Here is a 19,631-nt window from a genome sequence, read left to right as displayed (position 1 = left end):
ATCACAATGCTCCAAGACCCCTGTAATCACAATACTCCATGCTCTTATCATCACAATGTTCCAAGACGCATGTCATCATAATGCTCCATGGCCTTCTCATCAAAATGCTCCATGCCCTAGTCATCAAAATGGTCCAATACCCCTGTAATCACAAGGCTCCATGGCACTTTCCATCAGAATGCTCCATGACACTTGTCATCACAATGTTCCATGGTCTTCTCAACAAAATGCTCCAGGAGCTTTTCATCATAATGCTCCATTCCCATGTCATCACAATGCACCATGACCACAGTCATCACAACGCTGCATGACCCATGACACATCAATGATCCAGGACTCTTGTCATCAAAATGCTCCATGAACCTGGTCATCAAAATGATTCATGCCCTCCTCATCCCAATGCTTCATGACCCCTATAATCACAATGCTCCATGACGCTTGTCATCACAGTGCTCCATGACTCTTGTCAACACAATGTTCCATGCTTTTGTCAGCAAAATGCTACATGACCTTGCCATCACAATGATCCATGTGCTTGTCATCACAATCCTCCATGAACCTTGGGATCACATTGCTTCATGCTCCTGTCATCAAAATGCTTCACGCTCCTTGAAATCAAAATGATCCATGACCTCTGTCATCACAATGCTCCAAACCCTTGTGATCATAATGTTCCATAACACTTGTCATCACAACTCTCCATGATGCCTGTCATCACAATACTCCATGCCCTTGTCATCACAATGCTCCATGACATTTGTCATCACAATGCTCAAGACACTTGTCATCACAATGATCCATGACACTTATCGTCACAATGCTCCTTGAACCGTGTCATGAAAAGGATCCATGCCTTTTTCATCACAATGCTCCATGCCCTTTTCATCACAATGCTTAATGCCATTGTCATCACAATAGATCACAAGCTTGTCTTCAGAATGCTCCATGAAACTTGTCATCTCAATGCTCCATGAACCCTGTCATGAAAATGCTCATGACACCTGTCATCATAATGCTCCATGTCCCTTGTCATTACAGTGCTCCGTGATGCTCGTCATCACAATTATCCATGGTGTTCTCATCACAATGCTCCACGGTCTTGCCATCACAATGCTCCATGCCCTGGTCATAACAATGTTCCATGTCCCTTTTCATCAGGATTCTCCACGTCCTTGTCATCACAATTCTCCATGCACTTGTCATGATCCATGACCATGGCATAGCAAGCAACATGTGCTTGTCATCACAATGCTTCCCGAACTTCTCTTCAAAATTCTCAATTGTGCTTGTCATCACAATGCTCCATGACCCTTGGCATCACAATGCTCCAAGCCCTTGTCATCACAGTACTCCATTATATTTGTCATCACAATCCTCCATGACAGTTGGAATCACAATGCTCCCTGCCATTATCATCACAAAGGACGATGACATATGTCATCACAATGCTCCCTGACACTTGTCTTCAGAATAATCCATGATCTTTTCATCATAATGCTCCAGGCCCTTGTCATGACAATACTCCACAAGCGTTTCATCAGAAGGCTCCATGACCCTTGTCATTACAGTGCTCCATGACGCTCATCATCACAACTATCCATGGTCTTCTCATCACAATGTTCCAAGGTCTTGCCATCTCAATGCTCCATTCGCTGGTCATAACAATGCTACATGTCCCTTGTCGTCACAATGCACCATGACACCTCCTGTCACAATGTTACATGATCTTGTCATCACACTTCTCCATGCATTTGTCATCACAATGCTCCATGACACATGTCATAGCAAGCTCCACGCGCTTGTCATCACAATGCTTCACGACCTTGTCATCGACATTCTCAGTGGCACTTGTCATGACAATGCTCCATGCCCTTGTCATCACAATGATCCAAGACCTTGTCATCACTATCGCCCATGACAACTGGCCTCACAATGTTCCATGCAATTGTCATCACAATGGACCATGACATATATCATCACAATGCTAACTGACATCTGTCTTCACAATAATCCGTGACCTTGTCATCACATGGCTCCATGCCCTTAACATCACAGTACGCCATGCCCACTGTCATCACAATAATCCTTGAAATTTGTCAGACCAATGTTTCATGCCCCTGTCATCACAATGCTCCATTCCCTTGTCATCACAAGGCACCATGACCCTTGTCATCACAATGCTCCTTGACTCCAGTCATCACAATGCTTCATAAAATTTGTCATCACAATGGTCCATGCCCTCCTCATCAGGAGGCTCTGATACAATTGTCACCACAATGCTCCATGAAGTTTTCATCATAATGCTCTCTGGCACTTGACATCACAGTGTTCCATGCCTTTGGCAGCACAATGCTCCATGACCAATGTCATCACTATGTGACATGCACTTGTCATCAAAATGCTCCCCAACTTTGTCACCACCATGCTCCATAAAACTTGTCATCACAATGCCCCATGCACTTCTCATTGAAATGCTCTTTCATCACTGATCTCACAATGTTCCATCACTATTCAACACAGTACACCCTCACCCATGTCGTCACAATGTTCCATGACCCCTGTCATCACAATGTTACATGCCCTTATCATCACAATGCTCCATGAAACCTAACATCAAAATATTCCATAACTTTTGTAATCAAAATGCTCTATGACCCTTTTCATCACAAGGATCCTTGACCCCTTACATCACAATGTTCCCTAAACCCTGTCAACAAAACGTTCCATGTCCCTTTTCATCAAATGGCTCCATGATCATGTCATCACAATGCTCCCTGCCCTTCTCATCACAATGTGCCACGCCCTTTTCATCAAAATGCTCCATACCATTTGTTATCACAAAGCTCCTTGACACTTGCCATCAAAATGCTCCATGCCATTGTCATCACATTGCTCCATGATCACTCTCATCACATTGCTCAAAGCCCTTATCATCACAAAGCTCCATGATGCAAGTCATCAGAATGCTCCATGGCTTTCTCATTACAATGCTCCCTGCTCTTGTCATCACAATTCTCCAAGACCAATTTAATCACAATGCTCATTGCCCTTGTTATCCCATTGCTCCATGACCCCTGAAATCACAATGCTCCGTGATGCTTGTCATCACAGTGCACCGTCACCCTTGTCATCACAATGCTCCATTTCCTTGTCAGCAAAATGCTCCATAACATTTGTCATCACAAAGCTCCATGACTCTTGCCATCAAAATGCTCCATGCCATTGTCATCACATTGCTCCATGAACACTCTTATCACATTGCTCAATGCCCTTGTCATTACAAAGCTCTATGACGCTTGTCATCACGATGCTCGATGCCCTTCTCATCCCAATGCTCCATGCCCTTTTCATTACAATCCTCCATGACCCATGCATCACAGTGTTCTGTGCCCTTGTCATCACAATGCTCCTTACCCACTCTCATCCCAGTAAGCCATGAAGTTTTCAGACCAATGCTCCATGCCCTTGTCATCACAAATCTCCATTACTCCCGTCATAACAATGCTCCATGACCCTTGCCATTACCGTGTTCCACGGCCATGTCATCACAATGCTCCAAAACCCCTGTAATCACAAAGCTCCATGTGCTTGTCATCACAAAGTTCCATGACGCTAGTCATCAGAATGCTCCATGGCCTTCTCATTACAATACTCCCTGCTCTTGTCATCACAATTCTCCAAGACCAATTTAATCACAATGCTCAATGCCCTTGTTATCCCATTGCTCCCTGACCCCTGAAATCACAATGCTCCGAGACGCATGTCATCACAGTGTCCCGTGACCATTGCCATCACAATGCTCCATTTCTTTGTCTGAAAAATGCTACATCAACTTGTCATCACAATGCTCCATGATCTTTTTCATCACAATGCACAATACACTTGTCATCACAATGCTCCCAGACATTGTCCTCAGAATGCTCCGTGAACTCTGTCATGAAAAGCCTACATGCCATTTTCATCACAATGCTCCATTCACTTTTCATCACAATGCTCCATGCCATTGTCATCACTATACTCCACAAGCTTGTCATCAGAATGCTCCATGACCCATGTCATCACAATGTTCCTTGACACCTGTCATCACAATGCTCCATGACACCTGTCATCACAATGTTTCATGTCCCTTGTCATTACAGTGCTCCATGACGCTCGTCAGCACAATTATCCATGGTATCTCGTCACAGTGCTCCTCAGTCTTGCCATCACAATGCTCCATGCCCTGGTCATCACAATTCTCCATGTATCTTGTCATCACAATTCTCCTCGTCCCTGTCATCAAAATGCACCATGACACTTCTCACCACAATGTTACTGCCTCTTGTCATCACAATTCTCCATGCACTTGTCATCGAAATGCTACATGACACCTGTCAAAGAAATCTCCATGTGCTTCGCTTCACAATAATTCACGAACTTGTCAAAATTCTCCGTGGCCCTTGTCATGACAAGGCTGCATGCCCTTGTCATCACAATGTTCGAAGCCCTTGTCAACAAAATGCTCCGTTACCTTTACCATCACAAACCTCCATGACACTTGGCATCACAATGCTCCATGTCATTGCAATCACAATGGATCATTACATATGTCATCACAATGGTCCCAGACACAACTCTTCACTATATTCCATGACCTTTTCATCACAAGGCTCCATGTCCTTGTCATCACAATGTGCCATGCCCACTGTCATCACAATTATCCATGAAACTTGTCAGAACAATGTTCCATGCCCTTGTCATCACAATGCACCATGGTCCCTGTAATCAAAATGTTCCATGCCCTTTTTCATCTCAAGTCTCCATGCACCCTGTCATCCCAATGCACCATGCCCATCATCATAATGCTTCATGCTATTGTCATCACAATGAAATCAAAATGCTCCATGCCCTCTGTCATTACAATGCTCCAAACCCTTGTGATCACAATATTCCATAACAATTGTCATCACAATGCCCCATGACGCTCGTCATCACAATTATCCATGGTCTTCTCATCACAATGCTCCATGAACTTTGTCATCCCAATGCTCAATGCACTTGTTATCACAATGCTCCCTGCCACTTGTCGTCAGTATGCTCCTTGAACCCTGTCATGACGAGGCTCGACTCCTTTTTCATCACAATGATCCATACCTTTTTCATCACAATGCTCCAAGATCCCTGTAATCACAATACTCCATGCTCTTATCATCACAATGTTCCAAAACACATGTCTTCAGAATGCTCCATGGCCTTCTCATCACAATGCTCCATGCCCCTGTCATCAAAATGCTCCAATACCCTGTAATCACAAGGTTCCATGGCACTTTCCATCAGAATGCTCCATGACACTTGTCATCACAAGGTTCCATGGTCTTCTCAACACAATGCTCCAGGAGCTTGTCATCATAATGCTCCATTCCCATGTCATCACAATGCACCATGACAACTGTCATCACAACGCTCCATGACCCATGACACAAACATGATCCAGGACTCGTGTCATCAAAATGCTCCATGAAACTTGTCATCACAATGATTCATGCCCTTGTCATACCAGTGCTCCATGACCCCTGTAATCACAATGCGCCATGACGCTTGTCATCACAGTGCTCCATGACTCTTGTCATCACAATATTCCATGCATTTGTCCACAAAATGCTACATGACCTTGTCATCAGAATGCTCCATGCGCTTGTCATCACAATCCTCCATGAACATTGGGATCACAATGCTTCTTGCTCCTGTCACCACAATGCTCCACGCTTCTTGAAATCAAAATGATCCATGACCTCTGTCATCACAATGCTCCAAACCCTTGTGATCATAATGTTCCATAACACTTATCGTCACAACTCTCCATGATGCCTGTCATCACAATACTCCATGACCTTGTCATCACAATGCTCCATGACATTTGTCATCACAATGCTCAAGACACTTGTCATCACAATGATCCATGACACTTATCGTCAAAATGCTCCTTGAACCGTGTCATGAAAAAGATCCATGTCTTTTTCATCACAATGCTCCATGCCCTTTTCATCACAATGCTTCATGCCATTGTCATCACAATAGTTCACAAGCTTGTCATCAGAATGCTCCATGAAACTTGTCATCACAATGTTCCATGACCCCTGTCATCATAATGCTCATGACACCTGTCATCATAATGCTCCATGTCCCTTGTCATTACAGTGCTCCGTGATGCTCGTCAACACAATTATCAATGGTGTTCACATCACAATGCTCCAAGGTCTTCCCATCACAATGCTCCATGCCCTGGTCATAACAATGTTCCATGTCCCTTTTCGTAAGGATTCTCCACGTCCTTGTCATCACAATTCTCCATGCACTTGTCATCATCCATGACCACTGTCATAGCAAGCAACATTCGCTTGTCATCACAATGCTCGATGCCCTTCTCATCACAATGCTCCATACCCTTTTCATTACAATCCTCCATGACCCATGTATCACAGTGTTCTGTGACCTTGTCATCACAATGCTCCTTGCCCACTCACATCCCAGTAAGACATGAAAATTTTCAGACCAATGCTCCATGCCCTTGTCATCACAAGCCTCCATTACCACTGTCAGAACAATGCTCCATGACACTTGCCATTACAGTGTTCCACGGACTTGTCATCACAATGCTCCAAAACCCCTGTAATCACAATGCTCCATGCCCTTGTCATCATAAAGCTCCATGACGCAAATCATCAGAATGCTCCATGGCCTTCTCATTACAATGCTCCCTGCTCTTGTCATCAAAATTCTCCAAGACCAATTTAATCACAATCCTCCATGCCCCTCTTCATCTGAATGCTCTATGAAACCTGTCCTCAAATTGCACCATGCCCATCATCATAATGCTTCATGCTATTGTCATCACAATGAAATCAAAATGCTCCATGACCTCTGTCATCACAATGCTCCAAACCCTTGTGATCACAATATTCCATAACAATTGTCATCACAATGCCCCATAACACTCATCATCCCAATTATCCATGGTCTTCTCATCACAATGCTCCATGAACTTTGTCATCACAATGCTCAATGCACTTGTTATCACAATGCTCCCTGACACTTGTTGTCAGTATGCTCCTTGAACCCTGTCATGACGAGGCTCGACGCCTTTTTCATCACAATGATCCATACCTTTTTCATCACAATGCTCCAAGTCCCCTGGAATCACAATACTCCATGCTCTTTTTATCACAATGCTCCATGATGCATGTCATCAGAATGTTCCATGGCCTTCTCATCACAATCCTCCATGCCACTGTCATCAAAATGCTCCAATACCCCTGTAATCACAAGGCTCCATGGCACTTTCCATCAGAATGCTCCATGACACTTGTCAACACAAGGTTCCATGGTATTCTGAACACAATGCTCCTGGAGCTAGTCATCATAATGCTCCATTCCCATGTCATCACAATGCACCATGACAACTGTCATCACAAGGCTCCATGACCCATGACACAACCATGATCCAGGAATCTTGTCATCAAAATGCTCCAAGAAACTTGTCATCACAATGATTCATGCCCTTATCATCCCAATGTTCCATGACCCTGTAATCACAATGATCCATGACACTTGTCATTACAGTGCTCCATGACACTTGTCATCACAATGTTCCATGCTTTTGTCAGCAAAATGCTACATGTCTTGTCATCACAATGCTCCGTGCACTTGTCATCACTTTCCTCCATGAACCTTGGGATCACATTGCTTCATGCTCCAGTCATCACAATGCTCCACGCTCCTTGAAATCAAAATGATCCATGATCTCTGTCATCACAATGTTCCAAACACTTGTGATCTTAATGTTCCATAACACTTGTCGTCACAACTCTTCATGATGCCTGTCATCACAATACTCCATGAACTTGTCATCACAATGCTCCATGACATTTGTCATCACAATGCTCAAGACAATTGTCATCACAACGATCCATGACACTTATCGTCAAAATGCTCCTTCAACCGTGTCATGAAGAGGATCCATGCCTTTTCTTCACAATGCTCCATGCCCTTTTCATCACAATGCTCCATGCCATTGTCATCACAATAGTTCACAAGCTTGTCATCAGAATGCTCCATGAAACTTGTCATCACAATGCTCCATGACCACTGTCATCAAAATGCTCATGACACCTGTCGTCATAGTGCTCCATGTCCCTTGTCATTACAGTGCTCTGTGATGCTCGTCATCACAATTATCCATGGTGTTCTCATCACAATGATCCACGGTCTTGCCATCACAATGCTCAATGCCCGGGTCATAACAATGCTCCATGTCCCTTTTCATCAGGATTCTCCACGTCCTTGTCATCACAATTCTCCATGCACTTGTCATCACAATTCTCAATGTCCCCTGTCAAAGCAAGCAACATGCACTTGTCATCACAATGCTTCCCAACCTTCTCATCAAAATTTTCATTTGCCCTTGTCATCACAATGCTCCATGACCCTTGGCATCACAATGCTCCAAGCCCTTGTCATCACAATAATCCATTACATTTGTCATCACAATCCTCCATGACACTTGGCATCACAATGCTCCCTGCCATTATCATCACAATGGACCATAACATATGTCATCACAATGCTCCCTGACACCTGTCTTCACAATACTCATGAACTTGTCATCACAATGCCCCAGGCCCTTGTCATGACAATACTCCACAAGCTTTTCATCAGAATGCTCCATGACCCTTGTCATTACAGTGATCCATGACGCTCATAATCACAATTATCCATGGTCTTCTCATCACAATGTTCCAAGGTCTTGCCATCACAATGCTACATTCGCTGATCATCACCATGCTACATGTCCCTTGTCGTCACAATGCACCATGACACCTCTCGTCACAATGTTATATGTTCTTGTCATCACAATTCTCCATGTATTTGTCATCGCAATGCTCCATGACACCTGTCAGAGCAAGCTCCACGCGCTTGTCTTCACAATGCTTCATGACCTTGTCATCGACATTCTCAGTGGCACTTGTCATGACAATGCTCCATGCCCTTGTCATCACAATGATCCAAGACCTTGTCATCACAATCGCCCATTACACCTGGCCTGACAATGTTCCATGCAATTGTCATCACAATGGACCATGACATATATCATCTCAATGCTAACTGACATCTGTCTTCACAATAATCCGTGACCTTGTCATCACAAGGCTCCATGCCCTTATCATCACAATAAGCCATGCCCACTGTCATCACGATAATCCTTGAAATTTGTCAGACCAATGCTTCATGCCCCTGTCATCACAATGTTCCATTCCCTTTCATCACAATGCACCATGACCCCTGTCATCACAATGCTCTTGACTCCAGTCATCACAATGCTTCATAAAATTTGTCATCACAATGGTCCATGCCCTCATCATCAGGAGGCTCTGTTACATTTGTCACCACAATGCTCCATGAACTTTTCACCACAATGTTCTCTGGCACTTGTCATCACAGTGTCCCATGCCTTTGGCAGCACAATGCTCCATGACCCATGTCATCACAATGCGCCATGCACTTGTCATCACGATGCTCCACAACTTTGTCATCACAATGCTCCATGCACTTCTCATCAAAATGCTCTGTCACCACTGATCTCACAATGTTCCATCACTAGTCATCACAGTACATCCTCACCCATGTCATCACAATGTTCCATGACCCCTGTCATCACAATCTTACATGACCTTATCATCACAATGCTCCATGACCCCTAACATCAAAATGTTCCATAACCCCTGTCATCAAAATGCTCTATGACCCTTTGCATCTCAAGGATCCTTGACCCCTTACATCACAATGTTCCCTAAACTCTGTCAACAAAATATTCCATGACCCTTTTCATCAAATGGCTCCATGATCATGTCATCACCATGCTCCCTGCCCTTCTTATCACAATGCACCACGCCCTTTTCATCAAAATGCTCCATAACATTTGTCATCACAAAGCTCCATGACACTTGCCATCAAAATGCTCCATGCCATTGTCATCATATTGCTCCATGAACACTCTCATCACATTGCTCAATGCCCTTGTCATCACAAAGCTCTATGACGCTTGACATCGCAATGCTTGATGCCCTTCTCATCACAATGCTCCATGCACTATTCTTTACAATCCTCCATGACCCATGTATCACAGTGTTCTGTACCCTTGTCATCACAATGCTCCTTTCCCACTCTCATCCCAGTAAGACATGAAACTTTTCAGACAAATGCTCCATGCCCTTGTCATCACAAGCCTCCATTACCCCTGTGAAAACAATGCTCCATGACCCTTGCCAGTACAGTGTTCCACGTCGTTGTCATCACAATGCTCCAAAACCCCTCTAATAACAAAGCTCCATGACCTTGTCATCACAAAGCTCCATGACGCAAGTCATCAGAATGCTCCATGGCCTTCTCATTACAATGCTCCCTGCTCTTGTCATCACAATTCTCCAAGACCAATTTAATCACAATCCTCCATGCCCCTCTTCATCTGAATGCTCCATGAACCTTGTCCTCAAAATGCACCATGCCCATCATCATAATGCTTCATGCTATTGTCATCACAATGAAATCAAAATGCTCCATGACTTCTGTCATCACAATGCTCCAAAACCTTTAGATCACGACGTCCCAGACACTTGTCATAACAATGCACAATGATGATTGCCATCAAAATTATCCATGGTCTTCTCAGCACAATGCTCCATGACATTTGTCACCACAATGCTCCATGAACTTTTCACCACAATGTTCTCTGGCACTTGTCATCACAGTGTCCCATGCCATTGGCAGCACAATGCTCCATAACACATGTCATCACAATGCGCCATGCACTTGTCATCACGATGCTCCACAACCTTGTCATCACAATGCTCCATGCACTTCTCATCAAAATGCTCTGTCACCACTGATCTCACAATGTTCCATCACTAGTCATCACAGTACACCCTCACCCATGTCATCACAATATTCCATGACCCCTGTCATCACAATCTTACATGACTTAATCATCACAATGCTCCATGACCCTAACATCAAAATGTTCCATAAACCCTGTCATCAAAATGCTCTATGACCCTTTTCATCTCAAGGATCCTTGACCCCTTACATCAAAATGTTCCCTAAATTCTGTCAACAAAATATTCCATGTCCCTTTTCATCAAATGGCTCCATGATCATGTCATCACCTTGCTCCCTGCCCTTCTCATCACAATGAACCACGCCCTTTTCATCAAAATGCTCCATAACATTTGTCATCACAAAGCTCCATAACACTTGCCATCAAAATGCTCCATGCCATTGTCATCACATTGCTCCATGAACACTCTCATCACATTGCTCAATGCCCTTGTCATCACAAAGCTCTATAACGCTTGTCATCACAATGCTCGATGCCTTTCTCTTCACAATGCTCCATGCCTTTTTCTTTACAATCCTTCATGACCCATGTATCACAGTGTTCTGTGCCCTTGTCATCACAATGCTCCTTTCCCACACTCATCCCAGTAAGACATGAAACTTTTCAGACAAATGCTCCATGCCCTTCTCATCACAAGCCTCCATTACCCCTGTGAAAACAATGCTCCATGACACTTGCCAGTACAGTGTTCCACGTCCTTGACATCACAATGCGCCAAAACCCCTCTAATCACAATGCTCCATGCCCTTGTCATCACAAATCTCCATGACGCAAGTCATCAGAATGCTCCATGGCCTTCTCATTACAATGCTCCCTGCTCTTGTCATCACAATTCTCCAAGACCAATTTAATCACAATCCTCCATGCCCCTCTTCATCTGAATGCTCCATGAACCCTGTCCTCAAAATGCACCATGCCCATCATCATAATGCTTCGTGCTATTGTCATCACAATGAAATCAAAATGCTCCATGACCTCTGTCATCACAATGCTCCAAACCCTTTAGATCACGACGTCCCAGAACACTTGTCATAACAATGCACAAGGATGATTGCCATCAAAATTATCCAAGGTCTTCTCAGCACAATGCTCCATGACATTTGTCATCACAATGCTCAATACACTTGTCATCACAATGCTCAATAACACTTGTCGTAGTATGCTCCTTGAACGCTGTCATGACAAGGCTCCATGCCTTTTTCATCACAATGTCCCATGCCCCTTTCCATGTCAATTCTCCATGAACACTGTCATCCCAATGAACCATGCCCATCATCATAATACTTCATGCTCTAATCATTACAATGAAATCAAAAGGTTTCATGCCCTCTGTCATCACAATGCTCCAAACCCTTGTGATCACAATATTCCATAACAATTGTCATCACAATGCCCCATGACACTCATCATCACAATTACCCATGGTCTTCTCATCACAATGCTCCATGAACTTTGTCATCACAATGCTCAATGCACTTGTTATCACAATGCTCCCTGACACTTGTTGTCAGTATGCTCCTTGAACCCTGTCATGACGAGGCTCGACGCCTTTTTCATCACAATGATCCATACCTTTTTCATCACAATGCTCCAAGTCCCCTGGAATCACAATACTCCATGCGCTTGTTATCACAATGTTCCATGATGCATGTCATCAGAATGCTCCATGGCCTTCTCATCACAATCCTCCATGCCCCTGTCATCAAAATGCTCCAATAGCCCTGTAATCACAAGGCTCCATGGCACTTTCCATCAGAATGCTCCATGACAGTTGTCATCACAAGGTTCCATGGTCTTCTCAACACAATGCTCCAGGAGCTTGTCATCATAATGCTCCATTCCCATGTCATCACAATGCACCATGACCACTGTCATCACAACGCTCCATGACCCATGACACAAACATGATCCAGGACCCTTGGCATCAAAATGCTCCATGGAACTTGTCATCACAATGATTCATGCCCTTGTCATCCCAATGTTCCATGACCCCTGTAATCACAATGCTCCATGACGCTTGTCATCACTGTCCTCCATGACACTTGTCATCACAATGTTCCATGCTTTTTTCAGCAAAATGCTACATGACCTTGTCATCACAATGCTCCATGTGCTTGTAATCACAATCATCCATGAAGCTTGGGATCACATTGCTTCATGCTCCTGTCATCACAATGCTCCACGCTACTTGAAATCAAAATGATCCATGACCTCTGTCATCACAATGCTCCAAAACCTTGTGATCATAATGTTCCATAACGCTTGTCGTCACAACTCTTCATGATGCGTGTCATCACAATACTCCATGAACTTGTCATCACATTGCTCCATGACATTTGTCATCACAGTGCTCAAGACACTTGTCATCACAATGATCCATGACACTTATCGTCAAAATGCTCCTTCAACCGTGTCATGAAAAGGATCCATGCCTTTTTCATCACAATGCTCCATGCCCTTTTCATCACAATGCTCCATGCCATTGTCATCACAATAGTTCACAAGCTTGTCATCAGAATGCTCCATGAATCTTGTCATCACAATGCTCCATGACCACTGTCATCAAAATGCTCATGACACCTGTCATCATAATGCTCCATGTCCCTTGTCATTACAGTGCTCCGTGATGCTCGTCATCACAATTATCCATGGTGTTCTCATCACAATGCTCCACGGTCTTGCCATCACAATGCTTCATGCCCTGGTCATAACAATGCTCTATGTCCCTTTTCATCAGGATTCTCCACGTCCTTGTCATCACAATTCTCCATGCACTTGTCATCACAATTCTCAATGTCCCCTGTCAAAGCAAGCAACATACGCTTGTCATCACAATGCTTCCCGACCTTCTCATCAAAATTCTCATTTGCCCTTGTCATCACAGTGCTCCATGACCCTTGGCATCACAATGCTCAAAGCCCTTGTCATCACAATAATCCATTACATTTCTCATCACAATCCTCCATGACACTTGGCATCACAATGCTCCCTGCCATTATCATCACAATGGACCATGACATAGGTCATCACAGTGCTCCCTGACACCTGTCTTCACAATACTCCATGAACTTGTCATCACAATGCTCCAGGCCCTTGTCATGACAATACTCCACAAGCTTTTCATCAGAATGCTCCATGACCCTTGTCATTACAGTGCTCCATGTCGCTCATCATCACAATTATCCAAGGTCTTCTCATCACAATGTTCCAAGGTCTTGCCATCACAATGCTCCATTCGCTGGTCATCACCATGCTACATGTCCCTTGTCGTCACAATGCACCATGACACCTCTCTTCACGATGTTATATGTTCTTGTCATCACAATTCTCCATGTATTTGTCATCGCAATGCTCCATGACACCTGTCATAGCAAGCTCCACGCGCTTGTCATCACAATGCTTCATGACATTGTCATCGACATTCTCAGTGGCACTTGTCATGACAATGCTCCATGCCCTTGTCATCACAATGATCCAAGACCTTGTCATCACAATCGCCCATGACACATGTCCTCACAATGTTCCATGCAATTGTCATCACAATGGACCATGACATATATCATCACAATGCTAACTGACATCTGTCTTCACAATAACCCGTGACATTGTCAGCACAAGGCTCCATGCTCTTGTCATCACAATAAGCCATGCCCACTGTCATCACAATAATCCTTGAAATTTGTCAGACCAATGCTTCATGCCCCTGTCATCACAATGTTCCTTTCCTTTTCATCACAATGCACCATGACACCTGTCATCACAATGCTCTTGACTCCAGTCATCACAATGCTTCATAAAATTTGTCATCACAATGGTCCATGCCCTCATCATCAGGAGGCACTGTTACATTTGTCACCACAATGCTCCATGAACTTTTCACCACAATGTTCTCTGGCACTTGTCATCACAGTGTCCCATGCCTTTGGCAGCACAATGCTCCATGACCCATGTCATCACAATGTGCCATGCACTTGTCATCACAATGCTCCACAACCTTGTCATCACAATGCTCCATGCACTTCTCATCAAAATGCTCTGTCACCACTGATCTCACAATGTTCCATCACTAGTCATCACAGTACATCCTCAACCATGTCATCACAATGTTCCATGACCACTGTCATCACAATCTTACATGACCTTATCATCACAATGCTCCATGACCCCTAACATCAAAATGTTCCATAAACCCTGTCATCAAAATGCTCTATGACCCTTTTCATCTCAAGGATCCTTGACCCCTTACATCACAATGTTCCCTAAACACTGTCAACAAAATATTCCATGGCCCTTTTCATCAAATGGCTCCATGATCATGTCATCACCATGCTCCCTGCCCTTCTCATCACAATGCAACACGCCCTTTTCATCAAAATGCTCCATAACATTTGTCATCACAAAGCTCCATGACACTTGCCATCAAAATGCTCCATGCCATTGTCATCACATTGCTCCATGAACACTCTCATCACATTGCTCAATGCCCTTGTCATCACAAAGCTCTATGACGCTTGTCATCGCAATGCTCGATGCCCTTCTCTTCACAATGCTCCATGCCCTTTTCTTTACAATCCTCCATGACCCATGTATCACAGTGTTCTGTGCCCTTGTCATCACAATGCTCCTTTCCCACTCTCATCCCAGTAAGACATGAAACTTTTCAGACAAATGCTCCATGCCCTTGTCATCACAAGCCTCCATTACCCCTGTGAAAACAATGCTCCATGACCCTTGCCAGTACAGTGTTCCACGGCCTTGTCATCACAATGCTCCAAAACCCCTGTAATCACAATGCTCCATGCCCTTGTCATCACAAAGCTCCATGACGCAAGTCATCAGAATGCTCCAAGGCCTTCTCATTACAATGCTCCCTGCTGTTGTCATCACAATTCTCAGAGACCAATTTAATCACAATCCTCCATGCCCCTCTTCATCTGAATGCTCCATGAACCCTGTCCTCCAAATGCACCATGCCTATCATCATAATGCTTCATGCTATTGTCATCACAATGAAATCAAAATGCTCCATGACCTCTGTCATCACAATGCTCCAAACCCTTTAGATCACGACGTCCCAGAACACTTGTCATAACAATGCACAATGCTGATTGCCATCAAAATTATCCATGGTCTTCTCAGCACAACGCTCCATGACATTTGTCATCACAATGCTCAATACACTTGTCATCACAATGTTCAATAACACTTGTCGTAGGATGCTCCTTGAACGCTGTCATGACAAGGCTCCATGCCTTTTTCATCACAATGTCCCATGCCCCTTTCCATGTCAATTCTCCATGAACCCTGTCATCCCAATGAACGATGCCCATCATAATAATACGTCATGCTCTTATCATCAAAATGAAATCAAAATGTTTCATGCCCTCTCTCATCACAATGCTCCAAACCCTTGTGATCACAATATTCCATAACAATTGTCATCACAATGCCCCATGACACTCATTATCACAATTACCCATGGTCTTCTCATCACAATGCTCCATGAACTTTGTCATTACAATGCTCAATGCACTTGTTATCACAATGCTCACTGACACTTGTTGTCAGTATGCTCCTTGAACCCTGTCATGACGAGGCTCGACGCCTTTTTCATCACAATGATCCATACCTTTTTCATCACAATGCTCCAAGTCCTCTGGAATCACAATACTCCATGCCCTTGTTATCACAATGTTCCATGATGCATGTCATCAGAATGCTCCATGGCCTTCTCATCACAATCCTCCATGTCCCTGTCATCAAAATGCTCCAATACCCCTGTAATCACAAGGCTCCATGGCACTTTCCATCAGAATGCTCCATGACACTTGTCATTACAAGGCTCCATGGTCTTCTCAACACAATGCTCCAGGAGCTTGTCATCATAATGCTCCTTTCCCATGTCATCACAATGCACCATGACCACTGTCATCACAACGCTCCATGACCCATGACACAACCATGATCCAGGACCCTTGGCATCAAAATGCTCCGTGGAACTTGTCATCACAATGATTCATGCCCTTGTCATCCCAATGTTCCATGACCCCTGTAATCACAATGCTCCATGACGCTGGTCATCACTGTGCTCCATGACACTTGTCATCACAATGTTCCATGCTTTTGTCAGCAAAATGCTACATGAACTTGTCATCACAATGCTCCATGTGCTTGTCATCACAATCCTCCATGAACCTTGGGATCACATTGCTTCATGCTCCTGTCATCACAATGCTCCATGCTCCTTGAAATCAAAATGATCCATGACCTCTGTCATCACAATGCTCCAAACCCTTGTGATCATAATGATCCATAACACTTGTCATCACAACTCTTCATGATGTGTGTCATCACAATACTCCATGACCTTGTCATCACAATGCTCCATAACATTTGTCATCACAATGCTCAAGACACTTGTCATCACAATGATCCATGACAATTATCATCAAAAGGCTCCTTGAACCGTGTCATGAAAAGGATCCATGCCTTTTTCATCACAATGCTCCATGCCCTTTTCATCACAATGCTCCATGCCATTGTCATCACAATACATCAAAGCTTGTCATCAGAATGCTCCATGAAACTTGTCATCACAATGCTCCATGACCCCTGTCATCAAAATGCTCATGACACCTGTCATCATAAGGCTCCATGTCCCTTGTCATTACAGTGCTCCGTGATGCTCGTCATCACAATTATCCATGGAGTTCTCATCCCAAAGCTCCATGGTCTTGCCATCACAATGCTCCATGCGCTGGTCATAACAATGCTCTATGTCAATTTTCGCCAGAATTCTCCACGTCCTTGTCATCACAATTCTCCATGCACTTGTCATCACAATTCTTAATGTCCCCTGTCAAAGCAAGCAACATGCACTTGTCATCACAATGCTTCCCGACCTTCTCATTAAAATTCTCATTTGCCCTTGTCATCACAATGCTCCATGACCCTTGGCATCACAATGCTCCAAGCCCTTGTCATCACAATAATCCATTACATTTCTCATCACAATCCTCCATGACACTTGGCATCACAATGCTCCCTGCCATTATCATCACAATGGACCATGACATAGGTCATCACAGTGCTCCCTGACACCTGTCTTCACAATACTCAATGAACTTGTCATCACAATGCTCCAGGCACTTGTCATGACAATACTCCACAAGCTTTTCATCAGAATGCTCCATGACCCTTGTCATTACAGTGCTCCATGACGCTCATCATCACAATTATCCATGGTCTTCTCATCACAATGTTCCAAGGTCTTGCCATCACAATGCTCCATTCGTTAGTCATCACCATGCTACATGTCCCTTGTCGTCACAATGCACCATGACACCCCTCGTCACAATGTAATATGTTCTTGTCATCACAATTCTCCATGTATTTGTCATCACAATGCTCCATGACACCTGTCATAGCAAGCTCCACGCGCTTGTCATCACAATGCTTCATGATCTTGTCATCAACATTCTCAGTGGCACTTGTCATGACAATGCTCCATGCCCTTATCATCACAATGATCCCATACCTTGTCATGACAATCGCCCATGACACCTGGCCTCACAATATTCCATGCAATTGTCATCACAATGGACCATGACATATATCATCACAATGCTAACTGACATCTGTCTTCACAATAACCCGTGACCTTGTCAGCACAAGGCTCCATGCCCTTATCATCACAATAATCCATGCCCACTGTCATCACAATAATCCTTGAAATTTGTCAGACCAACATTTCATGCCCCTGTCATCAAAATGTTCCATTCCCTTTCATCACAATGCACCATGACCCCTGTCATCACAATGCTCTTGACTCCAGTCATCACAATGCTTCATAAAATTTATCATCACAATGGTCCATGCCCTCATCATCAGGAGGCTCTGTTACATTTGTCACCACAATGCTCCATGAACTTTTCACCACAATGTTCTCTGGCACTTGTCATCACAGTGTCCCATGCCTTTGGCAGCACAATGCTCCATGACACATGTCATCACAATGCGCCATGCACTTGTCATCACGATGCTCCACAACCTTGTCATCACAATGCTCCATGCACTTCTCATCAAAATGCTGTCACCACTGATCTCACAATGTTCCATCACTAGTCATCACAGTACAGCCTCACCCATGTCATCACAATGTTCCATGACCCCTGTCATCACAATCTTACATGACCTTATCATCACAATGCTCCATGACCCCTAACATCAAAATGTTCCATAAACCCTGTCATCAAAATGCTCTATGACCCTTTTCATCTCAAGGATCCTTGACCCCTTACATCACAATGTTCCCTAAACACTGTCAACAAAATATTCCATGTCCCTTTTCATCAAATGTCTCCATGATCATGTCATCACCATGCTCCCTGCCCTTCTCATCACAATGCATCACGCCCTTTTCATCAAAATGCTCCATAACATTTGTCATCACAAAGCTCCATGACGCTTGCCATCAAAATGCTCCATGCCATTGTCATCACATTTCTCCATGAACACTCTCATCACATTGCTCAATGCCCTTGTCGTCACAAAGCTCTATAACGCTTGTCATCGCAATGCTCGATGCTCTTCTCATCACAATGCTCCATGCCCTTTTCTTTACAATCCTCCATGACCCATGTATCACAGTGTTCTGTGCCCTTGTCATCACAATGCTCCTTTCCCACTCTCATCCCAGTAA

This window comes from Mesoplodon bidens (genome assembly GCF_964165515.1).
Source record: "Mesoplodon bidens genome assembly, chromosome: Y".
Lineage (NCBI taxonomy): Eukaryota > Metazoa > Chordata > Mammalia > Artiodactyla > Ziphiidae > Mesoplodon > Mesoplodon bidens.
Note: the sequence above shows the minus strand (reverse complement) of the source record.